A 16,976-nucleotide genomic window follows, 5' to 3' on the forward strand; every position below is an offset into this window, starting at 1 on the left:
GATAGATGTACCTACCATATTAGCAGTAGCAGTAACATCCTCACTAGCAGAGTTCTCATTGATGAGATGAAGGAATTTGTTTTACTGTTCACTAGTGAGATAGTGAGCATCACTATTATGAACAACCTCAGAAGGTACACAGGTGACGCTGTTGTTAGACCCAACAAAGAAGAATTCACAGAAAAGGTTTTACTTTGATTATTATTTTCATTTCTAGGTTTAAAATCCTTTGGATACCCTATCAACTTATAGCATCTATCAATTGAATGACCTTTAAGACCACAATGTTTACATTTTAGTCCCTGATTTCTAGATCTATTTTGACCCTGTGCCCTTTTAAAATAATTGAACTTACTATTAAAAACCGATACCTGTGATTTTGAAGAACTAGAGGAGCCTAGAGAACCATTCTTTTGAAGAGATTCTTCTCTAGAAAGAATAGAAAAAGTAGACTTTACATTCGGTAAGGGTTCCATCAAGAGAATATGACTTTTGACTTGATTATAAACATCATTAAGACCACTAAGAAACTGCATTAGTTTCATTAGTTTAGAGTGATCATTAAGCTTGGTAGCAGCCTCACATACACATTCAGTTAAGCTAGTTAAGCCATCAAATTCTTTCCATAAGGAATCAAGTTTACTATAATAATCTAAGAGAGAAGAGCCATTTTGTTTTAAAGTATTAATTTGTTGATGAACATTAAAGATTACAGAACCATCGGCTTTGTTATATGTTTCAAACAACTCATTCCAAATATCCTCAACTTTATCAGAATACACATGACTAGCATATATATAGTTTCAGATATTGATCCTAAGATCCAATTACACACAACAACATTAACACGCTCCCATTTGGAAGCTTTAGATGATTCAGTTTTCCCAAGAGTAAGAGTTCCATCTACAAATCCTAGTTTATTCCTAGCTTTTAAGCCTCTTATCATAGCACTACGCCACAAGCGATAGTTCTCATTTCCAATAAGTTTAATAGTTATGATAGAGGTTACAACATTATCAGAAGGATGAACATATAAAGGATCATCAAAATCAATAGGACTATCTTTAGGAGTACTACTTCCTTCAGGAATATCACCAGACATAATGAATCACAAATGATATAACAAAGAGAACAAACAACAGACAACTATGTTGACTTAAAGTCCAGATGGTCACCATAGTATGTCGGGGCCCAAGACAATCAACACAGAGTCAACAACAAACAAAAACAATCAGAGAAAAAAAGACAAATAACTGGTGTACACAAGATAACCAGGATCTCCCACGTCTACAACTAAAAAAGAAATAAAGGAACGAGAAACCCTCGCAGTGCAATAGGAAAAGATGTTTGTTGGAATCGACTCCCTGAATCCGTTCTCTTCAAGGGTTTATCGGTGATGAAATCCGACCCCAAGAGAGTTATTTCAGATTAGAGGGATTGATTGATTAATCTTCAGAGTCTTAGCCAAAGATCACAACAATAGCACCTCAGCCAAGGAACCAAGTTCACTGATCGGCAAGATCAACCAAAACAACTCGCAGTACCAGGATCTTAACAACAAACAGATTCGATTTTAAGGGAATAAGAAACAAAAACCCTAAAGGAATAGAAAACCCTAAACCTTCAAAGATTCAATCGCAAAAGAAAAAAACTAAAACGAACAAGAAGGAATACCTTCAACAGATCGTCGTGAAGAAACACCAAATGATGAACAAAACGTCAGGATCGAGAATCACGAGCCTTACAGCTCTGATACCATGTTGAAATAGACAAATCAGATATTCCCAACATCTTCATTTCTTATATCATTTAAGGATTAAGAAACAGAAGGTTTTCACGATACTTACAATAGAAAATTCTCTATAAAAAACCTAATCTACTCTCAAAATTGTCACTCATCCTAATCTATATCAATTCTACAACTCATCTAACAGATGTTTATATACAAAATAAAACAGAACATTGATTATAACAGATGAAAGAACGAGAGAGATACAGAGATGAAACCCTAATCGATTTGATCTAAAACGACTGAATGAAATGAACTCAACAGTCTCTCTCTACCTTTATATCTCAGCTTATAGAAAATGAACCGGGTTCGGGTTTAACTTGAACCACAAAAGATCTGTGTGCTTTACCTGCAACTTACTTTCACACCCTTATATAATTCAAACTTAACATAACAACCCCTTTTCATATTAATAAGAAAAATAACAAATATATGATTGTATTTAAAATATTTATTATTTTTAACATCTAAAATAAAATTCAAACAATAAACTCAATGTTGAAACAACATAAATTCAACTTGGAAATTTTGTGTTCTGAGACTTGTAATTCAATCAATATGTAACAAAATAAGATATTTATATAGTCTAAAATGAAGTAAAAACACTAAACTTTATTAAAAAAATCATGTTATTCCAACTTCAAACAAATGAGTTATGAAATTTAAAGAAGACAACTGCAAAAAGTTAAAATAATAATAATAATAATAATAAAATCAACATTATACCATGTGTTCCGGGCCTGTAACTCAATAAATATATATCCAAATAAGTTGTTGATATAATTTAAAATGAAATACAAACAGTAAATTATGTGCTGAAAAAAAAAACAATGACATTCTGATTTCAAAACGAATAAGTTATGTGTAACGACCACGTTTTTTGTTAGACATGTCATCGAAAGATCCTTATTTACGTTAGTAAATCAATGTTAATTTTATGATAAATAAAAAAAAACTTTCTTATATGTTATGTGTTTACAAAATGATATTTGTATATGATTATCTTGTACATGTTATACGTATAAATATTATGATGATATAATATTTGTATAAGATACAGTTATAAACTTAATGAACAATGATAAATAACATTTTATAATTAAAAGGTTATTTTAGATAAATAATCTGTACGAAAGTTGTAGTAGTCGTGATGACCAACCCGTGAATATAAAGAACGTCAAAATAATACTTATAGTCTTTGTTTTTTCCCTTAAAACGTGGCCATATAATACTAAAGGTCACATGTTTTTTATGATTATTCATATTTTTTGCTTATAATCACACGTATGAAATGAATAAATGTCCACAAAATAATAACAATCATATCTTTTTTCTTTTATCATATGACTATTATTTATATTATTAAATACACATAAAAGATTAAATCATGACCATATGTTCTCAAAAGTGGCAATAAAATACTCAAAGTCACATGTTTTATATTAAATCATAATTTTTTTTTTGCTTTTACAAACCTAATATATTAATCAGTGATCATTAAATACTTACAATCACATTTTTTTTCTTTTATGATGACTATGTTTTACTTTTATACATACACCAAATGGTAGAAAGTAACAATAAATTACTTATAGTCACAAGTATTTTCTTTTTCATGAACATATTTTATCTTTTAGCCACACATAAAAAAGTTTAACCGTTACTATAACATACTTATACTTATACATTTTTTTCTTTTATCATGACAAATATTCATTTTTAAACACACATAATAAATTAAACATGACCATAAAATACTTATAGTTACTTGTTTTGTTGCTATTAATCAGTGTTTAATAAACGTTACCGTATGGACACAAAAAAAAATTAATGTGGCCATATATTACCTTTTAGTTACATTACATCCAAATGTCAATATCTGCTCCATGATACAACCTTCATGTGACCATATACAAATCTATCGTCTATGATTCAGAGGTGAGTTTCCTCACTGGGTTTAGCGGGTCTAAGGCACCAATGCCGGCCCTTGTTGTTTATGTTAGGATGCTAGGAGTCTGCGTGACCCTTGCATGCGTTATATGCTGCTATGTATATTGGGCGGGGCTCGATGTCGGGCGAGGGCCGATGATTGAATTGTATGTCATTGGTTATGATCATTGTATGTGTTAGCATGATTATGTGATATGTATCGTATTTGTATAGTGGTCGGGGCCCGATGTCAGGTGGGGCCCGATGTATCGTATTTGAGTCCAACCGTTGTAGTGTGAGACCTTTCATCCGAAGAATTATCCAGTTTTAGTGGTATGTAATTATATTCGTGAACTAGTTAGAGGGAGTTAGCGGGGGTCCCTTCTTCAACTGATGGCAAAGAGTAGTATGGAGTTTGCCATAGGAAAACCTAGGATGGGATCCAATGCTGAGAGCCTTATCTATGAGGGAAAGTTGTAGGGATATAAAGTAACTTGGTTGAGTCAAAGCAATTCTTGAGGAAAGTACAGATAGATGTGGAAGGTAGGATGGGCCCGTACTATTGGAAGCAGAGGATCCGTACTCGATTCAAGGAGAGCTACGATGAGGCCAGGGAGCTTGAGGAGTTTGTGATTCCCCAATATATATTTCGATATGTGTTCTGATAGTTTATATGGTCTATTTTCAATATGATGACATTGAGAGGCAGACCTGTTGGCAGTTCTGGTGCTGGCGAGGGTTCAGGCTTAGGATTTGGTGTCGGGCAGCTCGATGAGCAGACTAAGGAGTTCATCTCGTCTGAGATTACTCGTTGCATTCTTGATCAAACTTCTGTGATCTTAGGCACGGTGAAGGAGGGTATTTTGGAGGTTTTGGATGAGCGGTTGAGCTCGTTTCGTTCTGAGATGATGACACTAGCGGGAGCACGTTCTTTGACATTCAGGGAGTTTCGGGCATGTGGAGATCTAGACTATCATGGGGAGAAGGACCGTATAGCGATTCAGCGGTGCTTAGCAAATGTTGCTAACGCCTTACGCACCAGTTGTTGTCCCGAGGAGGACAAGGTCAGACTAGCTTCTTTCCTTTTGAAGGACAGGGCACGAGACTGGTGGAAGGAGGTAGGGCGTGCAGTGGGTGATGATGCGGTTGATGTGATGTCATGGGATGATTTCTCGACCATGTTCCGAGCTAAGTTTTCACCGGTGATTGAGGTGTAGTAGTTGGCTCGAGAGTTTTGGGATCTCCTCTAGACTACGAAGATGGTGGCTGAGATCACCGCAACGTTTAGGGAGAGGGCGCTTCTGGTATTGCAGTATGTGGCGGATGAGGATATGAAGAAGGTCTGATACCATGAGATGTTGAGGAGCGACATTCGACATTTTATGAGCCGACCCAGCTGCAAGACATTGGAGCATATGATAGCTCGAGCTAGGGAGAGGGAGATTGACCTGGAGATGGAGAGGAAAAGGAAGTCGGATAAGGTTCAGATATCAGGGGGTTCGAGAAACAGGCCCAAGGTATCGAATTCCGGATCGAGAGGCCATCACGATCGTAACCGTTGTGGCAAGTGCGACAGGACGCATGAGGGACCATGCAGGGGTGGTGGCTCTGGCTGCTTCAAGTGCGGCCGGACGAGTCATTATAACAGGGATTGTACTGCTACTACCACCCAGGGATCAGATCTGATTTGCTTTCATTGCAATCAGAGGGGCCACAAGAAGGCCCATTGTCCGAGTTTGGCTGCAGCAGGATCGGTTTCAGCACCCGCTCCGGCGACTCTTCGGATTACTGATGGCCACCAGGGCCGGGCAGACACGCCTGTGGCGAAGAGCAGGGCTTTGCAGGTTACGACTGAGGAGGCGCGTGCAACTCACGATGTAGTGACAATTATGTATCTTCTCCTTATCTCTTTATTTATATTGAATTGCTTGCTTATGTTTATATGTTTTTTTAGGATCGTTCCATGTGAACGGTATTTCTGCTCTGAGCACGAGATTTGATAGAGCTCCGAGGGAGCTGGATTGTCCTCTAGATGTCGAGATTACTGATGATAGGTCTATTCGGGTTGCGATGGTTCATCGGGGTTGCATTCTCCACTTATTCAGGTAGCGGTATCCGATTGATTTGGTTCCTATTCCTCTGTGTGGGAACAAGATTATCGTGGGCATGGATTGGCTGAGCCCTAATGGGGCAGTGATCGACTGTGAGCAGCAGTTAGTTCGGGTTAGGAACCCAAGTGGGAGAGAGTTGGTGATTCATAGGGAGACACCGCAGCGTGGGTCGATTTTGTGTTCTGCAACGAGGGTCAGACGCTATCTTCAGCATGGTTGCTCGGGTTATGTTGCCTATGTCATGGATACCCCGGAGAAGGGTAAGGCGACAGTGGATGATGTGTCGATTGTGTAGGATTACCTGGATGTGTTCCTGGAGGATTTTCCTGGGGTGCCTACGAAGAGGCAGGTTGAGTTCAGGATTGATTTGGTTCCTGGTGCAGCTCTGATAGCCAAAGCACCGTATCGGTTGGCTCGTCCCGAGATGCAGGAGTTGTGTACATAGCTACAAGAGCTGTTAGACAAGGGATTTATTCGACCGAGCAGTTCGCCTTGGGGAGCACCAATTCTGTTTGTGAAGAAGAAGGACGGGTCTCATTGTATGTGCATCGACTACCGGGAGTTGAATAAGGTAACGGTGAAGAACCGTTATCCACTTCCAAGGATTGATGATCTTTTTGACCAACTTCAGGGTGCATCTTAGTTCTCCAATATTGATTTGTGATCGGGCTATCATCAGATGCGGGTCATGGACGAGGATGTGCAGAAGACAACTTTTCGGACTCGATATGGTCATTATGAGTTCGTGGTGATGCCTTTTGGGCTCAACAATGCTCCAGCCGCGTTCATGGATCTCATTAACCGCGTGTGCAGACCGATGTTATACCGGTCTGTGATTGTATTCATCGATGATATATTGGTTTATTCCAAGACTAAAGAGCAGCACGAGGAGCACTTGAGGTAAGTGTTGGAGACGTTAAGGAGGGAGAGACTTTTCACAAAGTTCTCCAAGTGTGAGTTCTGGTTGCGCGAGGTGCAGTTTCTGGAGCACCTTGTCAACCAGAATGGTATTCTGGTCGATCTGGCCAATGTCAAGGCCGTGTTGCAGTGGGAGGTTCCGAGGTCTCCATCTGAGATTCAGAGTATTCTTGGTTTGGCTTGTTATTGTTGGAGATTTATCCAAAATTTCTCCAAGATAGTTGTTCCTTTGACCCGACTAACCAAGAAGACGGTTACATTTTGTTGGGGGGCCTGAGCAGCATGCAGCTTTCGAGACTCTGAGACAGCGGTTGTGTGAGGCGCCAATTCTGACCCTGCCAGAGGGTGTTAATGATTTCGTGGTTTATTGTGATGTTTTGATCACAAGTTTGGGGGAAATGATGATGCATAGGGGTCGCGTGATCGTTTATGCTTCGATGCAGCTGAAGCCTCATGAGGCGAATTATCCGACGCATGATTTGGAGTTGGGGGCCGTGGTTTTCTCCCTCAAGATTTGGCAGCATTACCTCTATGGGGTCCATTATACTATTTACACGGATCACAAGAGCCTGAGGTACTTGATGGACCAACCGAATCTGAATTTGAGGCAACATTGATGGTTGGATGTGGTGAAGGATTATGATTGCGAGATCCTTTATCACCCGGGGAAGGCCAATGTGGTGGTTGATGCTCTCAGAGACATATGTTTGAGGATGACCGTGATTACTCCATTGTTGGAGCGGATTCGTGAGGATCAGGTCGAGGCTATGAAGGAAGAGCACCGGAAGAGCGAGCGCATTGTGGGTCAGGTGACTTCTTTCGATTATGATAGTCGTGGATTGTTTACTTTGCATCGGCGAGTTTGGGTTCCGTATTGGGGAGGTGTGCATCAGATTCTCATAGAGGAGGCTCACAAGTCGAGGTTCTCTATTCATTCCGAGGCGAAGAAGATGTATAGGGATATTTGTCCTGATTATTGGTGGCCCTGCATGAAGCGGGATGTGGCTTGGTATGTGGAGCGGTGCTTGACTTGCAGGAAAGTCAAGGCCGAGCATCAGCGACCTCATGGCAAGATGCAGTCGTTGGAGATTCCCGTATGGAAATGGGAAGACATCACCATGGATTTTATCACGAAGCTTCCCAAGACTGTGCACGGAGTGGATTCGATTTGCGTCATCGTGGATCGTTTGACCAAGAGAGCGCATTTCATTCCGGTTCAGGAGAGTATTTCTACATTAACGTTGGTCGAGGTTTATATCAGGGAGGTGGTGGCATGTCATGGGGTGCCGATATCGGTGGTTTCTGACAGGGATGTTCGTTTTACTTCCAGATTTTGGAAGAGGTTTCATGACGAGTTGGGCACTCGTCTTCATTTCAGTACAACATTCCATCCGCAGACCGATGGTCAGAGTGAGCAGACTATTCATACTCTTGGGGATATTTTGTGTTCTTGTGTGTTGAACTTTGAAGGGAGTTGGGATACGTATCATTCATTAGCGGAACTTTCGTATAACGACAGTTATCAAGCCAGCATTAATCGACCTCCTTTTGAGATGCTCTACGGGAGGAAATGCATGAATTTGATTTGTTGGGGAGAGGTCGGTCAGCGGGTTATGGGGAGTACCGAGGTGGTGCTCAAGACCACTCTGTTGATTCAGCAGGTTCGAAGTAGGCTCAAGACAACTCAGAGTCGGCAAAAGATTTGTGCCGGCAGGCGCCGGTCAGACTTAGAGTTCCTGGTGGAAGATATGGTTCTCCTAAAGGTGTCACCTTGGAAAGGTGTCATCCAGTGTAGGTAGTGGGGCAAGTTGGGCCCCATGTATATTGGTCCCTACAAGGTGTTGGCTCGGGTGGGTTGGGTTGCTTATCGCTTGGATCTTCTAAATGATCTTAGTGATACTCATACCACGTTTCATTTCTCTCAGCTCCGGAAGTGTTTAGTGGATGATTCTGATGTGGTACCATTGGAGGATATTCAGGTGGATGACCGTCTGAATTATATTGAGAGACCGATGGTGGTTTTGGATAGGAAGGGGAAAACCTTGAGGAACAAGGTAATCGAGCTGGTGAAGGTGCAGTGGCAACACCGCAAGGGATCGGAGTGGACTTGAGAGCCTGAGGACGAGATGAGAGAGCACTACCCAGAGTTATTTGGGGCGACGAAATTCGAGGACGAAGTCTGATTCAAGTGGGGGAGATTTGTAACACTCGGTTCCAGGTATGAAATTAATTCCAAATTATTTGGCCACGGCGTGGTGAAGCCTCACCACAGTATGGCGATAAGCCTTTGAGCCGCGAAGTTTATTAGACCAACACGGCGTGTTGGTGTCGTTCCATGGTGTGTTGGCGTCTCATGGAGAAAACCCTAATTTTTAGAGTGTTGCATCCTATATAATCTCCTTAAGTCCCCAAGAGTTGGTCTCTTTATCAGCCTCCATTCCCCCAAATCATCCTTCGCAACCCTAATCATCTTTCCCTCCTATTTTTGAACTAGTTTGGTGTTTTTGAAGCTAAAGAAGGAAGAAGGTGGAGGTAGGAAGCAAAGATCCAGCAAGCAAGCCTTCATTCTTCAGTTTGGCACTCTTCTAGACCTTTGTAAGTCTCCAAGACTCGATTTTTATCATTCCAAGTTGTTAGATCTTGAGTTTTGTCCCTTTAATTTCTTGTTCTTGAATATTAGAATGGTTATATCTCATAAAGTTTGCAACTTTATGGATCTCCAAGTCAAGGTGATCTAGTAGTGTCTTGGATCTGGTCTATAATCAAGTTTTGAAGCCATGCATAGATAGATATTAGGTCATAAATCCTCATTTTGACCTAATATGGGTTCAAGACATGCATTGGACATGTATGTCTAAAAAGCACCAACCTTTGATATGTTTTGGGTGTCAGAATCACTTCTGGAAAGGATGGACTTCAGACTTTAAAGATTAAGTGCTTATTGGTTAAGCCCTTGCATAATCAAGCTTTATGGTTTGGGTTTTGGACCTTTTGGTAGTCACAATGGGTAAAGTTGGAAACTTTACCCTTCTAAATCTCATTTTGGTCTAGATCTGAGCTTTGGAGCTCTTGGAGTCGAAGAAACCAGCTTAATGTATTAAGCTGTTGGAACTCAGGTGTGACATCCCCAAATTTCTCGGCCAGAAAAGACTGATTTAGTTTATGCTTTTAAAATAAAATCAGAGTAATCTTTTTAAAAGATGTTGCGGAATTTGTCCCCAAAACAAAACATGATAAAAATTTATCAAAACATTTCTTAAAGAAATATATATTTTCATTATATATCAAAACTTCGGGATGTCATGTTCCGATACAGACCAAAAGCATAAACAATATATTATAAGTCTTACAACAGTTATTTACAACTACTGACCTATAATCCAAAAATCCATCGTCATCATCCAACTATGCTCTAGGTCCACTACCTGTAATATAAAAAGCTGAGTGGGTCAGACTTGGGAGCCTGGTGAGCATATAGGGTTTTCAACCCACAAATAATAATAAATTTATTAAATTCATCAACCAAAAATAAATTTATTAATTTCATCAACCAACAATAACACTGATTACCCATTCCCGTTATCCTCACTTTACGTCCCTAAACACCTATCATAAGGGACCTAGTCTAAGGATTTTCATCAGGGTGACAACACTGCTTTAGGGATTCCTCAACAATTTATGTCAAATAAGGCAACCATGAGGGGGATGGAGTACACCAGCGAACATATAGTTCACCAACACCTACAGGTTGCGAACCTGCTAGCGTTCCACTAGACTGTCTAGAAAGGTTCGTGGTCGTCATCTATACTCCGCTAGATGACAACAACAACAACAACAACAACAACAACAACAACATTGAGGTCTCTCATCATTTTAACACACATAAACTATTTCATCTACCCATGTTTTACCCAACATATTTGTAGATAAAAATACATATACAATTTAAAACTTGTATAAAACATCTATTCAACACCCATCTCAAATAAACAAACAATATAATTACACATAACACGTATTTTATAGAAAATACTTCATATCTATGTGTAAGATGAAAGTGACTACACACTCACCTTATTTAACGATAATCGGACAGCACTTCGTTTCTTAAAACGATCGTTTCCGATAAAACTGTGATGTTTTCCCAAAAACCGGCTTCACGCGGGCAGAGTTTCGTCTCGAAAAACTCTTTTCTCGGGATCTTCGGGCTCTCCGGGGATTGCTTACGATGCTGGGATGATATAATAGGATTCTGGGTATTTAGTGTAGCAAAAAGGAAAGTAGAGGGTGAGAAGAGTGAATTTTGTAAACAAAAATACGGTTGGCTTCGATCACTATTTATAGGGGCTGGAAACTCGAGTTACGTTGGGCGTAAATTTATGGTACGCTGGGCGTACTCCTTCTTCAGCCAGTACATTGGGCGTACTAAGGGATCATATCGGACGCGTCAAGGCTACGATACGTGGCTCTCATGTGAAGAAGTAGGGAGGGTGACTGACTCTGGAACACTTACACGAGTACGCTGGGCGTACTCCGAATTTTCAAACTTCAAAAATCCGTAACTTTCGCATACGAGCTTCGTTTTTTATGTTCTTTATATCCACGCGTAGGTGAGACTGTGCTCTACAACTTTTGTTTAGACTCCGTCGGCTAATTTTGAATTTATTTTTAAAGTTATATTTTTAACAGGCCGGGACAGGAAAAGTCTGTTAAAAATTCATAACTTCTTCATCCGACGTCCGTTTTCGTCTGTCTTTTTACCGTTGAACTACTATCAACAAGATCTTCGATTCTTGTTTAGGTTGTTTCGGCTAAAAATCACTCGATCTAAAATTCGAGTTTCGGGCTGCATACTATTATGTCAAATCTTAGAAAATTCATAACTTCCTCATACGAAGTCAGATTTGGACATTCTTTTTATACACGCTCTCGGTTTAACGAACACTACGACTTTCGTTTAGATTGCTAAGGCTAAAAAGCACTTTATCGTAAATTCACTTTTTACGTCACACAGCGTCGTGTCGGTTTTGTCGCGAAACTTCGACAGGTCATAACTTCTTTGTTATAACTCGGATTTCGGTATTATTTATATCCCCGGAATCCTTGTTTCAACCACTACAACTTTCTTCATAGATATCGACTTTATTTAACATTTATTTTCGACGCTTATTTTTATCCTTAATTCATTAAATCATAATAATTAAGTATAAAACACATAATACTCAAATAATACATCTTATTATTTCAAAACAAATTACAAAGGTTGGCCTATACTATTACATCATCATTAATGTCTAGCCTAGAAACACGGGCGTTACATCATGCAACCACGACGTGTTTGCAAGTCAACACAACGTGTTGGTTGGAGTTTTCCCGACTATTTGGATGATGGCGAAACACGACGTGTTTGCAAGTCAACACGATGTGTTGGGTCAACATGGACTGTTGACCTTGACTTTGACTTTTGTCTTTGACCAAGTTTGACCTAAAAGGGGGTGTTGAGGTATTTTGAGTTGTATCTAAGGATTGGTTACTGTTTAGGTGACGAGTAGAGTTGATATTCGGAGCCAGGACCTATTCAACTATCGCTTAGATTCAGAGGTGAGTTTACTGACTGGGTTTAGCGGGTCTAAGGCACCAATATCGTGTTGGATTAGGTGTCTAAGCCCTTAACTATAATTGGTATGTACTTGAATTGATAGCAGCACAGTCCTTTTGGGTTGCCCTCAACCTAGCAACTGGACAAGGAAATTATGAAAGGAGAGATATTAATTTATAAGATTAATTAATATATATATAAATGATTTATTAATATGTTAATGGATTAATATATTAATTAGAAATCATTATGTTTAATTAATTGTTAGCCAGAAATTAATCAGAATTGATTTTGGGGTTAAAAGAATTAATTATAAGGTGCAGGGACTAGTTTGCAATTATCTAATAGTTGAGTGGAAGGCTCTAGAACCCCCTTGGAAGAGGGTGGACGAAATCTTTAGGGGAAACCCTAATAATTTCGTCCATAGGGGCTTGGATAAGGCCCTTGGGTTTGCTTAGGCCCTAAGCAAAGGATAACTAGGGTTTCCCTTAAACCCTAGATCCCTCAGCTATATAAGGAGCCTCCTGGTTCATGTTTTTGGTGACTCTTTCTTTTGAAGAAACCCTAAGGCCGAGATTTTGCATACTCCCTCTCTCCTCTCTCTTCTTCTACTTTCCTTCTTGCTAGTCATTGGGTGTGATTCCATTAGAGGCATTACACTTGTGGTGCTAAAGCTTCCAAGAAGATCAAGATCAAGATCAAGGGAATATCAATTGTTTGCTATAACAATTGAAAGGTATGTAAACCCTAAACCCTAGTTTACTATTTTCGAAAATAGCCTCTCTCCTCTAGGGTTCTTGTTTTGCAATTCAAAGTTATATGTTCAATAGTTAAAACATAGATCCAAAGTAGGTTGCATGTGAACTTAGGAATTGTTTTTCTAGTTTATTTGTTTTACCTAAAACCCATCAGTGGTATCAGAGCCATTGTTGTTTTAAATTGAATTGCTACAATTGTTGAATTGCAAATTAGGGTTTATAGCTATTAAACCCTAAAGGCCAATCTTTTGATTTCTAGGGTTTTGGATCAAAGGGTTTTTTCGAAAACCCTAGCCTCCAAAGAACCCTAATCGAAATTAGGGTTAGGGTTTTGAAAACCCTAGCCTCCTCCCTTGTAAATTTCGAAATATGCTAGAGGATAACTAGGTTTTCTTGTTTTTTGGATAATTGTTACTTAATTAGATTAATTGGATAATTATCCTTACCCTATTTTTCGAAATTAGAGGGATAAGGATTAGGATTAAATTAATTGATTAATTTAATTAGATAATCCTTACAAGATTTAATAATTTGATTAATAGTTAATTAATAGATAAATATTAAATCTAGTGAATTGGTTTATTTAAATTTGAATTTAACAGCTTAAATTTCGAAATTTATATAAACCCTTGAAGTTTTAAAAAGTTTTAAAACACACCTTATATATATATTATAATTAAAGGTTTAATATTATATGTATAAGAATATGGTCAGTCAAATCGCTAGTATGCCTCATTCACGAAGCTAATCTATAAGGGGGGTATAAGGAAACTGCCTATAAAATGGTAGTTGAATGGGTGTCCACTCTCACCCACCGCTTCCTTGATTAGTGGAGGGTCGTTAGCAGAACGGATTTGATAGGACAACTACTTCTCATTAAAAGTATAATGATATTAAAGAAAGTACTAGAACATTATTTTCAAAATCCCAACTCTAGTTACTTTAGGAAAAATGTGAAAAGTATGCTAATCCATGAAATTGCACATTATGCTTTATTGGTCGTTAGTGGAGCGTGTGTGGTTAACCAGCACACTAAAAGGCACTAATAAAGAGTAGCAATGGGTATCTCATAATTTTCATTTTGATGGAGCGTGTGTGGTTTACCAGCACATCAATAGTTAATGATAAAGACAATGAGGTTACCAAGCACATTTGCATGGTTATTCACATCTTGTTTGTGATCCTCGGCATCCCAGTCACAAATAGAAGAGCATAATCTGAGAATAAAACATGCCATTGAATAGTTTCAATGTATCTCAAAAGAATTAGGAATTTCACTTCGTTTGTTTCGTCTAATGGTGGAATTGGTGAATCGTCATTCACCTACCTTTATGAAATTTGCACTTGGATCTCGGCATCCCATTTCTAAGTTGTGAATCTTCATAGTTGGATCCTAACCTTGATATTATATCTTTGGGTTATTCTATTAAGGTATCTTGAAATCTAACTAAAACTTTCTTTCTTTTCAGATGTCTACTCCTGGAAACACTTCTGCTTCGTCCTCCTCCAACCAAAACTTCTCTTTGCTCAATATATGCTCCAAAGTCGTTATGGATGGCTCAAACTATAACGATTGGATGCGCAACATCAAGATGGCTCTTCGTTTCGAGAACAAAGAATATGTTCTTGAAAAGGAGCTCAAAGAGCTTGATGAGAATGAAGCTACTCCTGAAGATCTTGCTGCCTACAAGAAACATTACGATGATGCTACCAAAGTGGCATGCATCATGGTGGCAACTATGTCCCCAGAACTGCAGAGGTACTATGAGGACTACTGGCCTTTCGAGATGAACAAGGACCTTATGGAAAAGTACCATAAGCGAGCTCGTCAAGAAAAGTTCGAAGTAGTCAAGTCACTCATGGCTTGCAAGATGAAAGATGGGGAGTCAGTTGTGTCACATGTGCAAAGAATGCAACGCTACATAGAGCGTTTGGTCAAGCTCAATATTCACTTTGATGAGGAATTGGCCATTGACATGGTCTTGAACTCACTTCCTGAATGTTATGGTCAGTTTATTCTAACTTACCATTTGAACAATACTGAGCAGACCTTGGCCCAATTGCACAACTTGTTGCAGACAGCTGAGGCAGGGATGAAAGGTAAAAGTATACCCTCCACACCTGCTAGTGCCCCTGTTTTGGCTATTGGACAGGGAAAGGGGAAAAAGAGGAAAGGTCCTCCCAAGCAAAACTGGAAGAGCAAGGCTCAAGCTGGGTCATCTAGTAATGGCCCAAAGGCTAAGCCCAATGGTTCCACTCCCCATGTTTCTGATCCAAAAGAGGCAGTTTGCTTTTACTGCAACCAAAAGGGGCATTGGAAGAGATCTTGCCCACAGTATCTGCAAGATATCAAGGATGGCAAAGTGAAGCCATCTTCGGCAGGTATTTACACTATTTCTGCTAATAACTCATTATCTTCTCGTTCATGGGTCCTTGATACAGGATGTGGTTTTCATATCTGTTCTGATTTGCAGGGTCTAAAGGAAAGTGAGGAGATAGAGCGAGGAAGGATAAACCTGATCATGGGAAACAGAAAGTCTTCACCAGTAACCAAGATCGGAGTTTATCAGCTTCTGCTTAGTAATGATGTTAGATTAGATTTAATAAATTGTTGCTATTCGTCTGAGATGACGAGAAACATTATTTCATTTCATGCATTGTTCAGACAAGGTTTTACATATTCTTTTAATGATTTGAATGGTTCAATTTCTGTTTATAAGAATGGTGTTTTTATGTTTGAAGCTTTGCCTTGTAATGGTGTGTATGAAACAGTGACTTGTGTTGATAGCCTAGGAAATAGTGTACTTAATATTGACTTGTCTAATAGTGTAGACAAGGCATGCTTGTGGCATTGTCGTCTTGGACACATTAACAAGAAACGCATAGCCCAACTCCAAAAGGATGGAGTGTTGGAATCATTTGACCTAAAGTCAGATGATATGTGTGAGTCTTGTCTTTTGGGAAAGATGACAAAATCACCATTCACAGGGTCTTGTGAAAGAGGTGAAGGTCCGTTGGATCTCATACACACGGATGTGTGTGGACCCTTCAGATCAACTACAAGAGATGCTAATCGATTCTACGTGACCTTCACTGACGATTATAGCAGATATGGATATATCTACTTGATCAAGCATAAGTCAGAAACTTTTGAAAAGTTCAAAGAGTTTAAGCATGAAGTCGAAAATCAATTGGGCAGAAAGATAAAGATACTTAGATCCGATAGAGGCGGGGAGTATCTTAGTATCGAGTTTAACGACTATCTGAAAGAATGTGGGATAGTCTCACAATTGACTCCTCCTAGGACACCACAGTTAAATGGTGTAGCTGAGAGGCGCAATCGAACCTTGTTGGACATGGTTCGTTCTATGATGAGTCGGGCTTCGCTTCCTATTCACTTCTGGGGGTATGCCTTAGAGACAGCCGCCCACATCCTCAATCTTGTCCCTACAAAGAAGGTTGCCAAAACACCTCACGAAATGTGGACAGGGAAAGTTCCCTCGTTAGCACATATTAAAGTCTGGGGTTGTGAAGCTTTCGTAAGACGAGAGACTCACGACAAGCTAGCAGCTAGAAGTGAGAAATGTGTTTTCATTGGTTACCCAAAGCAGTCTTTTGGATATTTGTTCTACAGGCCTAGTGAGAACGTGGTCTTTGTAGCACGAAGAGGAGTCTTTCTTGAAAGAGAGCTCATATTCAAAGAGGACAGTGGGAGCACTATTGACCTTGAAGAAATTCAAGAGTCAGCCAATGAAGGAACCTTAGATGACACTAGCACTCAACCAGAGGAAACAGTTCCTGTTGAACCAATTGATAACTCATTACCTCTTAGAAGATCCACTAGGGTGAGTGTGCCACCTGAGTTGTATGGT

The sequence above is a fragment of the Lactuca virosa genome, chromosome 6 (assembly GCF_052849685.1).
Source record: "Lactuca virosa cultivar CGN04683 chromosome 6, Lactuca_virosa_CGN04683_v6, whole genome shotgun sequence".
Classification (NCBI taxonomy): Eukaryota; Viridiplantae; Streptophyta; class Magnoliopsida; order Asterales; family Asteraceae; genus Lactuca; species Lactuca virosa.